Raw genomic sequence first — 19,164 nt, forward strand, 5'->3', positions numbered from 1 at the left:
GAACACCATCGGGAATGTATGTCTGCTGTGGAGATTGATGTGACTGATGTTGACCCTCATCCAGCAAACGACCCCTACGGCACTGACTACGATATCCTTTCTTATCCAAACATGATGATTTATTCACATGCTAAGATAAATGCACTGCTATGGATCAAGGGTTTCGCCATCTTTACGATGATGATGACAAACACTTTCCCATTTTTTGGACCTTCCTATTCGAAGATTCACTCATCTATGGCGCCACCCACTCTACTGCCAATAATTCGTTAAATGTCAGGGTAATATCATCTTGGTCGCTCCACACAGTTTCAGTGTGCTGGGCATGAGAAGTTAACCTTATCTGCAAGTCAATTTTACGAAACAGACCGGAACAGGTGACAGAATCATATGAACCTTTTCGTTGTGCAAACGTTCCCGGCCCTAATGGCAAATTAGAAGGAACTGTGGACAAGTTAATCAGTAGTACCAGTGGATGTAATGCCTAATGTTGGTTCTGTGGGAAAGGTGGCCTTTACGTTCTATTTATGCTTTAAAATTAAAGATTGTTTGTTGTTGAGTTACCCCTAGAGGAGCATCTTTGTACACACATCAAAAAAAGTTTTGCATCACCCCAGTTCCCAGAACTCTTGAAGATAGATGTTGACTGTGCGTATTGTATATCATACACAGTCCCTTTGACTGTTCAGAGATGTCACTAAACCTGCCCAAAGATGTAAACAACCATGCATGAGCAGCACCTATTAGACGGAGGGGGTCCGACAGCCGATCAGTTCCAGTCACTCCACCAGGCAGGAGGTATATGGCGAGTGTTGTCTGTAGTTGAGCCATGCCTAGACGGTCAGTACCGCGGTTCGATCGCGTCCGCATTGTTACGTTGTCGCAGGAAGGGCTCTCAACGAGGGAAGTGTTCAGGCGTCTCGCAGTGAACCAAAGCGATGTTGTCGGACATGGAGGATATGCAGAGAGACGGGAACTGTCGATGACATGCCTCGCCCACGCCGCCCAGGGGCTACTACTGCAGTGGATGACCGCTACCTACGGATTATGGCTCGGAGGAACCCTGACAGAAACGCCACCATGTTGAATAACGCAGCCACACTACGCCGTGTTACGACTCAAACTTTGCGCATTAGGCTGCATGATACGCAACTTCACCCCCGACGTCAGTAGCGAGGTCCACCTTTACGACCACGACACCATGCAGCGCGGTACAGATGGGCCCAACAACATGCCGAATGGACCGCTCAGGATGGGCATGACGTTCTCTTCACCGATGAGTGTCGCATATGCCTTCAACCAGACAATCGTCGGAGACGTGTTCGGAGGCAACCTGGTCAGGCTGAACGCCTTACACACAGAGTCCAGCGAGTGCAGCAAGGTGGAGGTTCCCTGTTGTTTTGGGGTGGCATTATGTGGGGCCGACATATGCCGCTGGTGGTCATGGAAGGAGCCGTAAAGGCTGTTCGATACGTGAATGCCATCCTCCGACCGATAGTGCAACCATATAGGCAGCATATTGGCGAGGCATTCGTCTTCATTGACGACAATTCGCGCTCCCATCGATCACAGCTTGTGAATGACTTCCTTCAGGATAACGACATCGCTCGACTAGAGTGGCCAGCATTTTCTCCAGATATGAACCCTATCGAACATGCCTGGGAGAGATTGAAAAGGGCTGTTTATGGACGACGTGACCCACCCACCACTCTGAGGCATCTACCCCGAATCGCCGTTGAGGAGTGGGATAATGTGGACGAATAGTGCCTTGATAAACTTGTCGATAGTATGCCACGACGAATTCAGGCATGCATCAATGCAAGAGGACGTTCTACTGGATAACAGTGGTATCGGTGTGTACAGCAGTCTGGGCCACCACCTCCGAAGGTCTTGCTGTATGGTGGTACAGCATGCAATGGGTAGTTTTCATGAGCAATAAAAAGGGCGGAAATGATGTTTACGTTGATCTCTATTCCAGTTTTCTGTGCAGGTTCCGGAACTGTGTGAACCGTCGTGATGCAAAACTTTTTTTAATGTGTATACAGTAAAGGTGTTTTGTTTAACTGGCCTTCCTGCTCTACACACACACACACACAAACACACACACACAAACACACACACATACACACAAATCACACACAATATTGGAATGGATGGTTCAAGGACGAGAAGGGGAAGGCATCGTGGCGAGGCCTCGGGTTTCGACTCCTGCCCGCACTTGTCATCGAAAGGCAGAGGTCTCAGGTTCGAGACCCGGTAGGGGACACAGTTGTGATCAGCGAGCAACTTTCGGGAAGCGCGTTCTTTCCAGGTGCGGAAACCAGTGGCCAGCACTTGCCGGCACCTCCTCGGTCGCCAGTCGACAGACTCCAGCGCGTGCGTGCCGCCTCCTCCTCCTCCCCCGCCTCCTTGGCCTATCGGTAATTACCGTAGGGCCTCGACTGCCGCTGCCGGCGGATTATCACCCGCAGGGCCGGCCGCGCCCTTTCATCCCCAGGGACGAGCCCCCAGCCCCAGCGTCGCGTCCCTGCCTCCCTGCCTCTCACCCCCGCCTTTCTTTATAAATTTTAAACCAGCGGCGCGGCGGCGGCGGCGGCACGATAATTTAAGGCCCCGCGGAGGCAGCAATCGCGTGCCCAATGATCACGACACACACACGGCGCCCCTCGCCCTTGCCCGCGTCACCCCTGTAGGAACACAGGGGCGGAAGCGCCGCCCTTGTAGTCCTAACTGCCCGCCAACTGACACGCTCCTCTGCGTTTCTTACCGGAAAGGAGGCACGTTTCACTTTGGGAGTGTAAGTGTAAGGTAACGATCTCTGCGGTAACCTCCGATTCATTCAGTGACACACAAACTGTCTAAGAAATTTGTGAACAAACTCTGAATTCCAAACGCGAAGTATTTAGCAATCCGATCAATGGAGTAAATCAGCCTACGATTACGTAAGTCAGAGATAATAATTGTAATACCCTGTAATTCATTTTGTGACCCTCTATCCGATGACAGAGATAATGAACAATTCTAGCTAACTTTTCAAACGGCTGAGACGTATTCGCTTGTTCGTCCCTCGCTGATAGTAATGAAATGAATGGAAATTGTAATCCGCTAACATGTTCAAGCTAATCGGTACGGTGCCATATGTAATACACTACCGCCCATTAAAATTGCTACACCAAGAAGAAATGCGGATGATAAACGGCTATTCATTGGACAAATATGTTATACTACAACTGATATGTGATTTCATTTTCCGCAATTTGGGTGCATAGCTCCTGAGAAATCAGTACCCAGAAGAACAACCAGCTCTGGCCGTAATATCGGCCTTGATACGCCTGGCCATTGAGTCAAACAGAGCTTGGATGGCGTGTACAGGTACAGCTGCCCATGCAGCTTCAACGCGATACCACAGTTCATCAAGAGTAGTGACTGGCGTATTGTGACGAGCCAGTTGCTCGGCCATCATTGACCACACGTTTTCAATTGGTGAGAGATCTGGAGAATGTGCCGTCCAGGACAGCAGTCGAACATTTTATGTAACCAGAAAGGCCCGTACAGGACCTGCAACATGCGGTCGTGCATTATCCTACTGAAATGTAGGGTTTCGCAGGGGTCGAATGAAGGGTAGAGCCACGGGTCGTAACAAAAAAATGGTCCAAATGGCTCTGAGCACTATGGGACTCAACTGCTGAGGTCATTTGTCCCCTAGAACTTAGAACTAGTTAAACCTAACTAACCTAAGGACATCACAAACATCCATGCCCGAGGCAGGATTCGAACCTGCGACCGTAGCGGTCTTGCGGTTCCAGACTGCAGCGCCTTTAACCGCACGGCCACTTCGGCCGGCGGGTCGTAACACATCTGAAATGTAACGTCCACTGTTCAAAATGCCATCAATGCGAACAAGAGGTGACCGAGACGTGTAACCAATGGCACCCCATACCATCACGCTGGGTGATACGCCAGTATGGCGATGACGAACACACGCTACCAATGTGCGTTCACAGTGATGTCGCAAAACACGGATGCGACCATCAAGATGCTGTAAACAGAACCTAGATTCATCCGAAAAAAATGACGCTTAGGCATTCGTGCACCCAGGTTCGTCGTTGAGTACACAATCGTAGGCGCTCCCGTCTGTGATGCAGCATCAAGGGTAATCGCAGCCATGGTCTTCGAGCTGATAGTCCATGCTGCTGCAAACGTCGTCGAACTGTTCGTGCAGATGGTTGTTGTCTTGCAAACGTCCCCTTCTGTTGACTCAGGGATCGAGACGTGGCTGCACGATCCGTTACAGCCATGCGGATAAGATGCCTGTCATCTGGACTGCTAGTGATACGAGGCCGCTGGGATCCAGCACGGCTTTCCGTATTACCCTCCTCAACCCACCGATTCCATATTCTAGTAACAGTCATTGGATCTCGACCGACGCGAGCAGCAATGTCGCGATACGATAAACCGCAATCGCGATAGGCTACAATCCCTTATCAAAGTCGAAAACGTGATGGTACGCATTTCTCCTCCTTACACGAGGCATCACATCAACGTTTCACCAGGCAACGTCGGTCAACTGCTGTTTTTGTATGAGAAATCAGTTGGAAATTTTCCTCATATCAGGACGTTGTAAGTGTCGTCATTGGCGGCAACCTTGTGTGAATGCTCTGAAAAGCTAATCATTTGCGTATCACAGCATCTTCTTCTTGTCGGTTAAATTTCGCGTCTGTACGTCATCTTCGTGGTGTAGGAATTTTAATGGGCAGTAGTGTAGTAGCTTAGCGCCGGCCGCTTCACTCGCGCAGACAGTATGGCCTGCAGCGATTTTTTCTGCTTTTGTTTTTATTAAATCGAAATTTTGTGTTGTTCATAAACTGTAACACCTTCTAAGCTTTCCACGCTTATTAAGTCGACACAAGCTTGCTCTTTTCCGAATGTGCTCCTGACCGAACACCGATTCTTGTAACTGGAGTCCAAATTTTTTGTTAATCATGCAGTTTGCGTTCCTGTGGAGGTATTTGCATGGCAACTTCCATCCCCTACCAAATATTTAGTTATATCTAACGGAGAAGTGGAAATCAATTTTCATAAATTTAGCTCTAATTTTTTTTAATGTAACAGAGTAGTTTCTTAAAAATTTTTATTCCCTATTGCATCCTCTTAGGGGTTGATTTTCCAGAAACACTGAAACACGTTTTTTTTTTTTAAATTTCTAAGCAAGGAGTCAAATACCATTTGTCATAGGTGTAGCCTTAAAATCCTTTGGTGGTCCTTTAGTAATTATTCTTTTGTAAAAAACTTTCACCCACACTTTTCTCACTTATTGGTTCAATTTCCAAATATGCTGAAACACGTATTTTTTATTTTTTGGCTGAGAGACCAAACACCAGTTTTGGTAGTTCTAGCTTAAAAATTTCCTTAATAGTGGCATACCTTCAAAAAGACTTTCATCCCTTATTTCACCCCCTTAGGAGTGGGATTGCGGACAATCTGTTCTTAAACGATGTCTACAGTATAAGATCTACACACTTTCCGAACTTCACGTTTCTACCCTTAGCGGTTTGGGCTGGGCTACGATGAGTCAGTGAACCAGTATGGCACTGTTTCACCTCCTTAGCGACTGAATTTTATAAAACAGTGAAATACGTCTCTTTTCATCTCTAGCTGAGAAGCCAAACACCAGTTTTCAAAGGTATAGATTTAAGAATGTTGTTGCAGTGAAATATTTTCATAAAACGTGTCACCCCTTAGGAGTTGAATATCCATTAAAAAAGTGACATGCGTATGTTTTATTTCTTACAGAGAAGCCAAATAAAAATTTTCATAGATTTAACTTGAAAAATGTTTGCACAATGAAATACCTTCACAAAAACAACTCCACTCCCCCCCCCGTTTCACCTCCAAAGGGGTCGAATTTCCGAAAACAATAAAACACGTATTTTTTTATTTCTAACTTAGAAGTCAAATTTAAATTTTCATATGTTTAGCTTTAAAAATCTTTTCATAATAAAATATTTTCACAAAACATTTCACCCTCTGTTTCACCCCATCGGCGGTTCAATTTCCAAAAACTCTGAAACGCCAAATACCAATGTTCACAGATGTACCTTTAAAAATACTTCAGTAGTTCTTTAATAACGATATATTTTCGAAGAAAGCTTTCACCTACTAATTCACTCTCATTGGGTTGAAATACCAAAAATGCTGGACACGTGTTTCTTTACTTCTGACAGAGAAATCAAATACCATTTTCGGTAGGTCTAGCTTGTCTTAATAGCGCCATTTTTCGAAAAAACCCTTCATCCCCTATTTCACCCCCTTAGGGTTGGTATTTCAAAAAAAATCTCTCTTTACCTGACGCCTAGGTATAGGATCCACAGCTTCTCCAAATTAAAAGTTTCTATCCTTCGCGGTTTTTGCTGGACGATGATGACGCATTAAGTCAGTCAGGACATTGCCTTTTATTTATAGAGAATAGCATTTACACGAATTTGTTTATATTCAGTCTCATATCTGCCAGGAAAGATCTAGGATATAATAGACTAAAGGCAATCATTAGAATCTATTATCTATCCAGATAGCCTCGCGCGTTAGCTCGGCGTTTTACAGATTCGGGGAGGCACGCCGGGCCCGTATCAAATCCGTGCGGCAGATCAACGACGAGGGCCTGTCTGTTGGCAAATCTAGATGTGGGTTTTAGGCGGTTTCCTAACATCCGCATAGGTGAATTGCGGGCTGGTACCCGTGTCTTACCCCACTAACACGATTCCCAAACATTTGGGGAAAAAAAAATTCTCTCACACTTTCACCTGGGATAACACTAAACGCGGACGGGTGCACTAATTCTGTTCATAGGAAGGAGGAGGGGGTGGTGACGGGGAGGCTGTCCGGCCCACTCTCTAACACAACATTGCCAAATCAAGTAATTAACATGACGACTCCGCAAACATGCGGGATAAAGGCCAGAAAAAAAGAGAAAATAATTACTAAAATCTGTCCAGTGTCTTCTGTACATTACTAACGGATACTGAGATTTTTGTTTCCGGAGTCATATCCTCCACGACGTAAATTTGTTAATGATAAACTCGTCCCACCCAGACGAGGAAAGGCTAGAGAAAGCAAGACTGTTTTAGGGAAAGAATTAAAAGCACCATACAGTAATACACAAACACTGGAGAAATTTTATACTTCTTTTAGCGAAGTTGCGCCATATATTTATTTTCTCAGAATCTTTTCAACAATTCCTCTATCTACTCAACTATGCTTCAGCATTCTTTTATATGACCGGATTACAAAGCCTTCTCTTCTTGTCTGAACCGTACACCGTCAACATTACGCTTCTGTTCGAGGCTACAATCCCTACGAATGTCTTCAGGAAATACTTCCTAACCCTTAAATTGATATTCATGTTAACTAATTTCTCTCTTTCATAAAGTATTTCTTTACTGTTGCCAATCTGCGCTTTACATTCTCTCTACTTTGGCCGTCGTCAGTTGTTTGTTGCCCAAATACCAAAACACTTCTAGAACTCTTAGCGTATCGATTCATAATCTAATTCCCTCTGCAACACCTGATTCAATTCGGCTACATTTCATTACCGCTGTTTTAATTTTCTTGATATTCATCTTATAACCTCTTTTCATGATGCTATGTGTTCCGTTCAACTGACATTCCAAGTCTTTTGCCGTCTCTAACAGTATTGCAGTGTCACTGACAAATCTCAAAGTTTTTGTGCCTTCTGCCTGAACTTCAGTTTCTTTGTCTTATTTATTGCTTGGACAATGTACAAATTGAATAACATCGAGGTTATTCTAGAACCCATCTCACTCCCTTCTCAACTATTTCCTCCCTTTCCTGTTCTTCAACTCTTATTACTGTCGTCTGGTTTCTGTCCTATTTCTAAATTATCTTTCGCATTCTGTATTTTATCCCTGTCAGATATACAGGGTGACTTTCAATGTGTACGGAAACACCTCCTGCGGAAAACAGAAATTATTTGCAGCTCACAGTTCCTCTCCTACTTTTTTACTTGGGCAGCGTTTTACTAAAAAAATTAACGCCCGAGTTTGAGAGTATAGGATAGCAAACTGACTGAGGCCGGTGCATTTAGCTGTATGTGGATGCGGCAGAAAATGTTTTAAGGAGGATATTCTGGTTCGTGTTGACAATGCACGGCACATGTGTGCAAGGAAACATATGCTACATTCACTCAACAACGGGACTGTGGGCCAAACACGGGGGAAGTACAGAAGTATAGTATCGCTGAAGATACTACTCGCTGTACTTTTCTGTGCACTTTGCGACCGACATCACTGCACATATGATTTAATTTCATGTTCTACCAAATAGCCATTTCCAAACTAGCAAACTAGCTCCAACCTCTTTTTTAAGTTGTTGGATTTTCCATACAGATTGAAATGTCACACCTTATAGGGGGAAGTAATAAGTTGCCTGAACCTGGAAACTGTATTACCTGATCTCTGTATAGTGCATATTGCCACTCTTGTATCATGTGACATGTGGAGTCGAACGTACGTTTCCTTCCCACTCCCGTACGAATGAACGAATCCGCTACGAAACGTACGTTGCTGTTTTGGTTGTTGCCTTCACTCCGAAGACTGGTTTGATGCATTTCTCCACTCCTGTGTATTCTGTGCAAGCTTCTTCGTGTCTGCTTAGCTACTGCGACATACATCAACTTGAACCTGCTTACTGTACTCAAATCTTGGTCTCCCTCTAAAATTTCTACTCTCCCTTCCCTTCCCACACTCCCTTCGATTACCAAACTGATGATTCCTTGGTTTATCAGAGTGTTAACTAAAGCAGATATACACTTTACTCAAGTCGTGCCATGAGTTTCTTCTTCCCCCATTCAGTTCAGTATCACCTCATTAGCTGGTGATGATAATGATGGTTATGTGTTTACAAGGACTAAACTACTGTGTCATCACTCCCTCTATTTCATGAGAGAAATACTAAAAAGGTAAGAAGCGGACAAGTCGAGACTTGATTGCTCCAACTATATAAGAGTTTTAAAAAGGGCTTGACAGTAGTTGTAACACGATAGGTAAAAGAAAATAGAGATAACCCAGGCAAGGCCGGCCGCGGTGGTCTCGCGGTTCTAGGCGCGCAGTCCGGAACCGTGCGACTGCTGCGGTCGCAGGTTCGAATCCTGCCTCAGGCATAGATGTGTGTGATGTCCTTAGAGTAGTTAGGTTTAAGTAGTTCTAAGTTCTAGGGGACTGATGACCACGGCAGTTGAGTCCCATAGTGCTCAGAGCCATTTAACCCAGGCAGCATCTTGCACAAGACGGTCTAAAGGCAGAGCAAAGTGTGGGGGGAAGAAAGTAACCAATGGTCGCGTGGGGGGAGAGGGGTAAACGCCATGGGGGGGGGGGGGGAGGCTCGTTCCCACCCCCCCCCCCCTCCAGAACCACCCGAACACTGAAAGTGGAGGAGTATTATAGTTAAGTGTAAAATCCGCTCTCCTGAGGAAATGCAACACTTTGATAGGGGCTGTCTCGTCATCCGCAAGCATCTGAGGTTCAAATGGCTCTGAGCACTATGGGACTTAACATCTGAGGTCATCAGTCCCCTAGAACTTAGAACTACTTAAACCTAACTAATCTCAGGACAACACACACATCCATACCCGAGGCAGGATTCGAACCTGCGACCGTAGTGGCCACGAGGTTCCAGACTGAATCGCCTAGAACCGCTCGGCCATACCGGCCGGAGAATCTGAGGTAATGAGGTAGTGAAGCCGAGAGTGTGCCGCAGACCGACAAGTAGGGCGCACTCAAAAGGAACATGCGATGTCGTCAGTGGACTACCGCAGCTGCAGTGGGGAGGATCCTCACGATGCAGAAGGAAATCAGGGGTGAGTCTCTTGTGGCCGAAGCGTAGTCGGCACAACTCAATGGCATCATTCCGAGAGGCCGGGAAAGATGTATGCCACACCTTAGGGGACCCCTTTATCACACTCAACTTGTTGTGGGTCATAGTAGTTTGCCATTCGAATTCCCAGAGCCTCAAAATGTTGCGTCGGAGTTGTAACCGTAAGGCTGTTCCCGGTATTCCAACGTCGATCATCTGTAGCCGCGTCTTTACCTAGACTGTAGGTGAGTTCATTTCCTGGAATGTATATGTGGCTTGGTGTCCAGAGTGGAGGTCGCTGTCTTTCCAGAGCTGTACAGGTCCATCGGTAGGTCCTGGATGTTGGCAACATGAGGATATGTTGGCTAGGGATTTGAGGTGGCAAACAAGTCTGCAGTGTATATACAGGGTTATTACAAATGATTGAAGCGATTTCACAGCTCTACAATAACTTATTATTTGAGATATTTTCGCAATGCTTTGCACACACATACAAAAACTCAAAAAGTTTTTTTAGGCATTCACAAATGTTCGATATGTGCCCCTTTAGTGATTCGGCAGACATCAAGCCGATAATCAAGTTCCTCCCACACTCGGCGCAGCATATCCCCATCAATGAGTTCGAAAGCATCGTTGATGCGAGCTCGCAGTTCTGGCACGTTTCTTGGTAGAGGAGGTTTAAACACTGAATCTTTCACATAACCCCACAGAAAGAAATCGCATGGGGTTAAGTCGGGAGAGCGTGGAGGCCATGACATGAATTGCTGATCATGATCTCCACCACGACCGATCCATCGGTTTTCCAATCTCCTGTTTAAGAAATGCCGAACATCATGATGGAAGTGCGGTGGAGCACCATCCTGTTGAAAGATGAAGTCGGCGCTGTCGGTCTCCAGTTGTGGCATGAGCCAATTTTCCAGCATGTCCAGATACACGTGTCCTGTAACGTTTTTTTTCGCAGAAGAAAAAGGGGCCGTAAACTTTAAACCGTGAGATTTCACAAAACACGTTAACTTTTGGTGAATTGCGAATTTTCTGCACGAATGCGTGAGGATTCTCTACCGCCCAGATTCGCACATTGTGTCTGTTCACTTCACCATTAAGAAAAAATGTTGCTTCATCACTGAAAACAAGTTTCGCACTGAACGCATCCTCTTCCATGAGCTGTTGCAACCGCGCCGAAAATTCAAAGCGTTTGACTTTGTCATCGGGTGTCAGGGCTTGTAGCAATTGTAAACGACTGTGGTACGTTTAGCTCCCTGCTTGCTTTATTCGTCGACTTCCGCGGGCTACGCGTGAAACTTGCCCGCACGCGTTCAACCGTTTCTTCGCTCACTGCAGCCCGACCCGTTGATTTCCCCTTACAGAGGCATCCAGAAGCTTTAAACTGCGCATACCATCTTCGTCCTGAAGTGTCGTTGCACTGTTATGACTGACTGATGTGTGTGCATTTCAAGCACAACATACGCTTTCTCGGCTCCTGTCGCCATTTTGTCTCACTGCGCTCTCGAGCGCTCTGGCGGCAGAAAACTGAAGTGCGGCTTCAGCCGAACAAAACTTTATGAGTTTTTCTACGTATCTGTAGTGTGTCGTGACCATATGTCAATGAATGGAGGTACAGTGAATTTATGAAATCGCTTCAATCATTTGTAATAGCCCTGTACTGTAGGAACTCGTCGAAGAGTGCTTCTCATATCTCCTTAAATGTGCGAAAGTGTGACCCTCTCGTTCACTTTCGATCCGTCCGCGTAGATGCATACCGAATTAGAACAATCGTGGACGATCGAACGAAACAGGTGTCGGAGAAGGGTAGGATCAGCATCCTTCTTGGGGCCACAAAAGAGGGCCATCCATATCACAGGAGTGTGGGGGGCGTCGAGAGTGAGCCCTAGGAGCACAGACAAAAGGAGAATGTTGGAGGCCTTCAGAAAAGTATCGAGTCGGATCCCAGCCGGTCTACCCAATTTTAGGCGGTGTGCAAACAGTGTGACCTGTTGGTCGTGGAACAGAGCTGAGTAACATGGGTATGGGTGAGTAGGCATCTGACAGATAGTGACTGCGTAATTAGCCAAGGCTGCTGTTGTCTACCCTGAGTGGTGGGACACCAGGTTCCAGCAGAGCGTTGTCAACAGGGCTGGTACAGAATGCCCCCATTCCCAACTGCGCGCCAGTGTGGTGAACAGGATCCAGCAAGCCCAGTACGGTCGGTGCTACCGACCCATGGACAACACATCCACAGCGGGATAAAATCAGCTCTTTGTAAAATCTCAGAAGAAGAATACGGTCCGCGCCCTATGAGGAGTTACTAAGAAAACGGAGAGAATTTAGCTTCTTCATGCAAGCTGCCTTGAGCCGGCGGACGTGTGGCAGCCAAGTTAGTTCGTTGTCTCATAAAATACCTAAGAATTGAAACATTTCAACGACTTCAAGCAACTAGACACCAAGATAAATTTCTGGGTGCGGGTGCATAGTTCAAAGAAGACAAAAGTGTAGTACTCGTGATTTTGTAGGAGAAAACTGATAGCCATGATCCAGGACCCAGTCATATACTCTCCAGTCAGCCAACGCAAGTTGTCGATCAGGCGTGCACAGTGCGGGCAAGGATCATCACAAACAGTGCTTGAGCGACTGTAGGTTCAAATGGTTCAAATGGCTCTGAGCACTATGGGACTCAACTGCTGTGGTCATCAGTCCCCTAGAACTTAGAACTACTTAAACCTAACTAACCTAAGGACATCACACACATCCATGCCCGAGGCAGGATTCCAACCTGCGACCGTAGCAGGCGCACGGTTCCTGACTGCGCGCCTAGAACCGCGAGACCATCGCGGCCGGCACCGTAGCGACTGTAGGGCCCACTGCATTTACGATACCATTGATGGCGATAGCGAACAGCGTTACGCTCAGAACCGATCCCTGAGGGACTCCAGTTTCCTGTATATGTTGGTTGCTGAGAGTCCAACCTATCCGGACCCGAAAAAGTCGAAGATATAGGAAATTCTGGATAAAAATTTGAAAACGGCCTAGAAACCCCACTCATGCTGTGTAGATACGATGTGATGTCCCCAGGTGGTATCGTATGCCTTCTGTAGGTTAAAGAACACAGCAATCAGATGTTGGAGATGCTCCAAAGCACTGCACACCGCAGATTCCATGATATGTGGTGGTGCGGAAAGCCCGATAGTCACTTTGGAATCGTTATATATGCCCTCCACCTTCAGGTCATTCGTTGGAATAGCTTACACAGCCCACTCGTCAGAGATATTGGCCCGTAGTCCTGGGTCTAACCCCAGCTTCGGGATAGGAATAATAATACCGTCCTGTCCTTGAGAGGGAAACACTCCTTCCCGAGAATTCTATACTGCCGGCTCGGACATATGTGAACATTTGATTGTGGATTTTGTCTGGTCCAGGGGCCGCTTCTCGACACTCTGCCTAAGCTCTGCGAAACTCTCATTCGCTAGATAGGACGTGAGGTGTTTCTGGATCAGGAAATGAGGATGGTAACTACTGCAAGCGGACACATCAGCAAAGTGAGATGCAAAATCTTGGGCAAGTACCACGGGATCAGTGATCAGTGCAGAATTTTACCACTGACAACGATACCAGGAATCGCCGTGGGTGGTGGATGGACGCTAATACGGACTAGTTTAGTCCATACTTGGGACGACGGGATGTGGGATCGCATAGATGATACATATTGCTCCCAACACTCGTGCTTCATTTTCTTAATTAAAAACAGTGCTTTCGCCCGGCGTCTCTTGAATCCTATTAAATAGCCATTTAAGCGTCCTGTGGCGTTCCCTGATAGCTGTGGCTATATGTCAGGCCATCATGGCGCCACTGGTCGTCGGAATGATGCGTGAATAATAGTATCAACAGTATCCCGTACCAGTCTGTCGATATGTGTCTGTTGGCTGCAAAAGTGACTGTAGAGGAGAAATCCTGCCAGTCAGCTTTCCAAAGCGACCAGTGTGGAGCGAGTTGTAGATGTCCAGGAGTGGGAAGGGAGAGAACGAAAGGAAAATGGTCACTCTCACAGACGTCGCCATGGACGCGCCACTGTATCAGTGGTAAGTTACATGGGCTGTAAACTATGAGTCAAGAGTTGAGTAGGTTCCGTGGTCGTCACTGAAATGTACTGCAGATCCAGTGTTGAGCTGGAAGACGTCCAATTTTGAAAGGAGGTGTTCTAGTACTCGGCCTCTGTGAGAAAAAGTGTCTCTGCCCCTCAGAAGATTATGGGCTCCCCTATCATGGCCACTAACAGCTCGTGATAACGGAAAGGTCAGTCTGAGGGTAGATAAACATTACAGATTGTCATCCAAACACACACACAGGTAGATCCTAACGGCCACAGCTTCTAGTGCAGTGGTAAGAGGCACTGCCCACTGAACACAGCGTATGAGGGCACAGATCCCACCGGAAACTCTCTCTACGTTAACGCGATTGGTACAATAGGGCTAATAGTTTTCCAGAGTATGGAGGTGTGTTCCTGTCAACTTATACCAATTACGGAATAAGTAGCCAGTGAACGACGGAGTTCTGTCAGATGGCAATAGTAGCCGTTACAGTTCCACTGAAGGAGTGTTGCAGTCAGCTCTGAGAAAGTGGCCAATGGAAAAGATGAGTGTGATCACTTCGCTAGTAGGTCGCAGTCCGCATAATTGTGTGATCCGTCGTCAACCTGCATAGGGTCGACCTTCGCAGGAGTGCGCAGCGGAACATTCGAAGCGTTATCTTTCTTCATACGCTTCTTATCACTGTGAGACTTCGATTTCTGTGATGATTTTTCCCATTTTATGTTCCGGGAGCGAAGAGGACCGTACTTTACTTTGGCCTTAAGGGTGTGACTGTTGGTCCTTGCTTTAAGAGGGGCCACCTTCCCTGATGGCGCCTTAGGATGACTAGGCATCTCTGGCTGCACCGACTATGTGAGAACCACCGGTGCTATAAGGGGTAGGGGCATGGTAGCTGACATTACCTACCTCAGCTGTGATGCAGGCCCTGGAACACGACCAGGGACAGGAGGTGTCGTGTGAGATCTCATCACCGCGTAAGGGGCGGACTGCGACACAGGGGGCGCAAAATTTGAGAGGCTATCAGTCGGATGAAGTCTTTCAAACTTTGCCTTGCATACTGATAATACAGGAGGTCAAGCATTTTATATTCTTCAATGTTCTTTTCCCTCTTAATCAAAGAGCATTGCTGTGGTCTAGGAGGCTGCTTTTTGGGCAGTTGATGGGGTTGGTCACACGAGATGCCCTCAAGGGGACGCCCGTCCACATGCCCGACAGTCTCATTAGAACGGGGGGAGGGGGGGGGGGGGGGCGAGGGACATGTGTCTGAACCTCTGGCATTTAAAACATCCTATCGGAGGAGGAAAATAAGGCGTGACACCACACCTATTAATCATGACCTTAACCTTCTCAGGCATAATGTTGCCGTCGAAGACTAGGATAAAAGCTCCTGTGACCCTTCTGGATATGGCGAACAAAATGGACTCTACGCTACGCCAGATTAGCACGCAGCTCTTTATCAGTTTGTAGCGATAAGTCCGGATGGAAGGTAACACCTTGAATTCAATTGAGCTTGTTATGAGGAGAAGTGGTGACTGGCAAAACTTCTATCTTGGAAAAGGCCTGAAGCGCTCGTGATTGGTTGGCGTGCGATTTTTTGATCAGCAAAGATCCATTTCTCGTCTTTTCTACTGCAGCAACCTCCCCAAATCGATCTTCAACATTTTCGTCAGTAAACGGTGGCTTCGTTGTATCGAAAGATCCGCCTTCATTTCGGGAACAATTCAAGAACTCGGCAAACTGTTCACTTCCACTTTTCCTTAGCTGGTTCTCGTCTTGAGGCATGGTGAAAGACGGAAGTGCCATAGGATTGTAAACCTCTGCAATAATATCAGTGTGTCTGACTGTTGAGACGGCGGTGTTTGCACGGCTACCTTTGAGTTTGATCTGTTTCACTGCAGGTCATCCGCCCCGATGTCGCTCATCCAGATCGGAAGCTCTCCCCGCCGAGGCAAAGGCCACCTGGCACATTAGCCGTTGCCCTAAGTCACTGTACTGCGAAGTGGCTGACACGGGGAGGTTACAGTGCGATCCCTGTGTTATCTGGGGCTACCACCGAGAGGGCACATGACAACCCCACCCGGACGGACTGGCCATCGCGAGGGTGCAGAGATAGATCCACTTGATTGGTAGATGCAAAAGATAACAGCGCACGGTGCAGAGTTAAGCACACCAGTAACGCGTCCTTACGCAAACTGTCCACACTTCCGTAAAATTTGGAAAGTGGAGGCCCAACCCAAAATGGGGGACCAAAATTTATATAGGTGAGGAAAATGCGTTAAAAAATCTAAAAGAGCGAAAGCCTTCAGAAGTCCAGAAAACAGTTAAAATACCAAGGCAAAAAAGTGAGCAAATAAAGACTCCTATTATGACAGGCAAGGAAGGACCGCGGGTCTATTCTAGCCCCAACACCACCAGAGGGAGGGGGAGGGGGGGGCGTTGGGGTAAACATGTCATTATAGCTTCTGTTCTGTTCATATCATCGTCCACATTTCACTTCCATACAAAATCTCCATGCCAATGTCTTCAGAAACGTTGGTCGTAAAGCTTGGTAACTGATTGTGTTCTGTAGAACCAAACCTTCATTTATGGGTTACTTTTTCAACAATTTCATCAAGGTATTTATGTAACTGTAATACCTTATCTTGCACATTTTTTATCTACGAAATAAACTAAAGACAGCTTTACTTGTCCGTAAGTGCATCCTATTAAACCGCGAAAGCTACAACATAGAGTCATGTTCCTCTGTATTCACTAGTAGGAGTGATCCCACATTATGTTGCTACTTCATGGACGATTTGAGCAAAAGTTTTGAACTGATTTAGCCACAACAGTAGCACATACAAGCTTAGCTACGTTTTGTAATGAGAGATACCTTGTACTGATTTGCAAAAAGGGAACTAATGAGTGTTTCGTCTTCTTGGTATTTACTAAAGTAGAAAACTAGGGTGAACAAAAATAATGATAACAAACAGGTTGAAGTAAAATAAAAATAATTGGTCTAAAGGATCTGGCGACCGATTTCAAATATAGCAAATTTACAGGTGAAATTTATCAACGAGAGCTGCAGGAATAACTGCCCGACTTTTACGTAGAGGCATTGCAGGTTTGGGAAATAGAGAATCCCACTATTTTTTTTTAACACTGAAAGTGTCTGCATCGATGTGCTTCTGAAATGGCCACATTAATCTGTATTAGGCTCTGCGGAGAATAGATGGCCTTTGATGTGGCAGACACAATTTGTTAATTAAAAGTACTTACTTAAAAGGAATATCGCAGTATTAGGTGACCAAATTTCTTCATATAATTGCTGTTAAGTGATATTGTTGTATATCGTGGATTAGGACGTAATGCACCAAGCCTATTTTCTTGTAGTTTTATTATTACCTCTATAGTCAAGGATATAATGTGGTGTCACCGCAGGTTGTAGGCTTCAAATCGGGCGCGGTCCGTCAGTACACATCGGACCCGCGAGTCGCCACTGTCGACGCTAGCAGACCGAGCGCCGCCACTCGGCTGGTCTTACGAGACAAGCTAGCTGCCCAGTTCTACAGCCGACTTTAATAGGAATGGTTCACTCGCTATAGCTTCAGAGATCTCATTTGTAGAGAGGCTAGTTAGCATAGCCTTCAGCTAAGTTAGTAGCTACGACCTAGCCAGGCGCCACATACAGTTTATGCATTGACAGTTGATCTATATGTGTGAGGCAATCAGAATTGTAAAGAAGTATTCGCAGTTCAGTCTGTAACTGCACTTGTAAATATTATTGTACAAAGTGAAGGTCGACGTTCACCGCTGATGCTGAATTAAAGCTAAGTATTCAATTGTATTCCTGTCTACTAACTTTCTTTAGAAGGTAGGTCAGCGTTGGCCGTAATTTTGATGGTTTATTGACAGCAAAATCTATGTGATTGAAAATCAATTTAGCTGTCAATAAACCATCAAAATTACGACCAACGCTGACCTTCCTTCCAATTTCACGAATATGGTCGTTGTGCACATAGCACCCTATTGAGTCGCTAATCAATACTAACTTTCTAATCACCTGAGATGTTCCAGATACATTCCGTCAATTATAGTTCATTGAACCTCACGCCAGCCTAGGTGATCCCACGCGTGCCATTAATGGCCTCCCCTTGTGATCAGACCAAGAGCCAAATTGCGTGACTCAGCCGGGTCACCCTTTTTCCATGAGGCCCATAGTTCCGCCACATACGTAACATATAACATTACAGAAATGAATAAGGAAAACAGACTCTATTTACAGTCCTTAATATTCGCCCCACCGTGGTCAGTTTCAAGTGGACTGATGAGTTGCACAGGCCGACTAATATTTCTTCCGTCAGGTGTTTGGTGAATTAAGGTCCGCACTGTCGTGTCATTTTCTGGTCTTCTTTCAACTATGCAGGCTCTCCTACATACATGGCTGTGTATCTCCCATTCGATATATGACAGGTTTCTTGTTAGGATACTTGGTAGTTCATAACTTGAGAAGAATCTCTTTCTCCAGTCTATTTTACTAGTCATTTGGAGATTTATTCTTCGTCTTGTCGAAGATCTTTCAGCATACTAGCCAGCTTTATCAGTACTTGTGTAGTAGAGGATATTACATTACAGAGATGAATAACTAACTTATTATTTACTTACAACCTTCGACAGATACTTTAGAGTTACTTCCATAGAATAAGTGAAAGGTCAGCTGAATGTTACGTTAGTTCGAACTAGATAATTCACTTTAGGCAACAAATGACTCGTCACTATTTCGTTTACATTACGTCAGGTATACGATTTAAGTTCAAACACGAATAGGATACAGCGTAAGTAAGAAAATAAGTAGAAAAGCCCCAAGAGCCTTACGAACTCCATTTTTGTCCATACCTGACGTAAAGAATAACCGCCGGCCCCTGGTGGCCGAGCTGTTATAGGCGCTTCAGTCTGGAACCGCGTGACCGCTACGGTCGCAGGTTCGAATCCTGCCTTGGGCATGGATGTGTGTGTTGTCCTTAGGTTAGTTAGGTTTAAGTAGTTCTAAGCTCTAGGGGACTGATGACCTGAGATGTTAAGTCCCCTAGTGCTCAGAGCCATTAAAGAATAACCAGGAAAGATCGTCGAATTCAAATCAAATGTCGCTACTGATATATCGATAACGCATTATTAATTTGTCGAAGTTCCCTCTCGATTTGTGACCTGCTCACATGCAGCCGGGACAGTCAATCCT

The sequence above is a fragment of the Schistocerca americana genome, chromosome 5 (assembly GCF_021461395.2).
Source record: "Schistocerca americana isolate TAMUIC-IGC-003095 chromosome 5, iqSchAmer2.1, whole genome shotgun sequence".
NCBI classification, from domain to species: Eukaryota; Metazoa; Arthropoda; class Insecta; order Orthoptera; family Acrididae; genus Schistocerca; species Schistocerca americana.